This window comes from Propithecus coquereli, unplaced genomic scaffold (assembly GCF_000956105.1).
Source record: "Propithecus coquereli isolate 6110/MARCELLA unplaced genomic scaffold, Pcoq_1.0 Scaffold948, whole genome shotgun sequence".
NCBI lineage: Eukaryota > Metazoa > Chordata > Mammalia > Primates > Indriidae > Propithecus > Propithecus coquereli.
In genome coordinates, this window is record NW_012155818.1 from 62396 (window position 1) to 64530 (window position 2135).

Here is a 2135-nt window from a genome sequence, read left to right on the forward strand (position 1 = left end):
CATATCTAAAGCATTATACAGTAAATGGAAGTCTTGCTGCTGTTGACAAGTTCCCTAAAAATGTAATTTGTATCAAAGTGACTTATCTCTAATTGGCAAGTCTTAAGAGAGAAAGATGAAAAGGGAAAAAGAGAACAATCAGAAATATGCAGGGCAGTTTGGAAATTAGGTAATTTAGGGAAAATACAATGAAGACGTTTTTGTTTGTTAGTTTGTTCCCAGTTTTTATGTTTAGAAGAAGTGCTCTTCAGTTTTCAGGAAAATAATTCTCATTTTGGGAAAGAGTTAGTGAGTTGTAAACTTTCCCAGAAATCAATTTTCGGGGGACTCTGATGAAAGCAGACGGGCAGCGAATAGGTGGTGATGATGTGGGAAAGACTTCAGAAGAGAGAAGAATAAGTACTTAACTGACTTCTTATCCTATTCTTGCAGAAACAGCCACTTAGACAAGACTCTACTAGAATTTCTTGTTGGGAAGTTGGGAGATACAGAGCTTATGAAAAGCAAAATCAAGTAGTGTTTTGAGTTTCTTAGTCCCTGTTCTAACCCTATGCAGTAAAATTAAATGGAGTTTTCAGTAAATAGCTCCATGTCTTACCATTTCCTGTTTTCCCCAGATCTCCAAATGATAAAGGGACTTGGCTATGTGAAAGAGATGTGACACTGAAGTGACTGTCTACTCCACTAATTCTTAGCTAGAGCTGTGTATCACAGTGGCCTGGGAAAATTTTTTAACGATCTACAAGTCGCGGCTAATCCCTGAAGACTTTGATTTAGTAAATCTCATAAGGCCTGGACATATATATTTAAACAGATTTCCTCAAAGCTGGGTGCAGTCGTATATGCCTGTTGTCCCAGCTATTCTGGAGGGTTGAGGCAGGAGGATCACTTGAGCCCAGGAGTTCGAGCCCACCTGTGCAACATAATGAGACCCTCTCTCTTACCAATAAAAAAATTTTTCTCAAGATTCTGATGCACTCCTATTTAAGAACCACTGAATAGATAAATACAGTATATAAATTCCCATATTTCAAAAACTGAAGAAATCTCCAGAAAAATTGGAGTTTGATAGGTACTACTTCCTTCAAATCTCTCCTTTTTAATAATATTAGTCTGACTGTAACTGCCTTTCTCTAGCTCTGTGGGTGAACAATTCAAAAGAATATCATTGGCAATATCTATCAGCTTATAGAATAACACCTTTTTCCTTCTCTTTAACAATCGTTCACTGCCATTCAGAGAGTCTTTGGAAATGTGCTTATAGACAGTCTTTCAATAAGTAGAAGCGGGCCCTTCAGGATGTCACATTTCTTTGTTAACATTCTGGGGATGAGTTCAACAAATGTTTACTACAAGCAGGGTTTTCTCAATTAGAATAGTAGCAAATCTTGAACATTTTATTCAGGTACAGCTGTATGATGGACTATTTCTGTGTGCCTGTTAAGTTCATAGAGCTTTGGCATGATGAGGATGGCAGTTTTAAACACTGAAAGCCTTGAAGTTCCTAAGAATGTAGATAGGAGTGCTTTTACTAATCTAGTTTTATCAGTCCTATGAACTAACCCTAACCCTAACCCTACATAAGCTAACCATTTGGTTAACAATCCGGGAAAAATGAACACAAATAGACAGTAAATGAATAGATGTTTGAAAAATTCTTGAAGTGGGTATTATGAGTCTTAACAGCAACCTTTATTACACATTAGGGCTTGGTATTTTGGTAAGACCTATGATACTAAAGAAAGGAAAGATTTTACATACACGCATGTGCTTTATGCACAACTATTTGGAAGCATCTTTAGCAAATTTTAGAACACAAGGACTATAGTGAAAATGCAGCCCATAAATAGGTTTAGTTTGCCTCCAGAAATTGAGTCCACATGTAGAATTTAGGAGACATGAAGGAACCTGGGTTTCAGGCTTCCCCAAAGAATCAAACATATTATCCCTTGAACTCATGTTACTGTTTACTATACTGTGCAGATCTTCCCCCTTTATACAAGGTGTATGACCTCCAGTTTGCTCCTGTGCCCACCTAGGTGCCTCACATGTTCAGGTCACCTACTTTGCCTACATAAGCCTTTGAGGGGAGAAATCTTGTTTTATAGTATATTTTGAAATAATTTCAAGGTTTT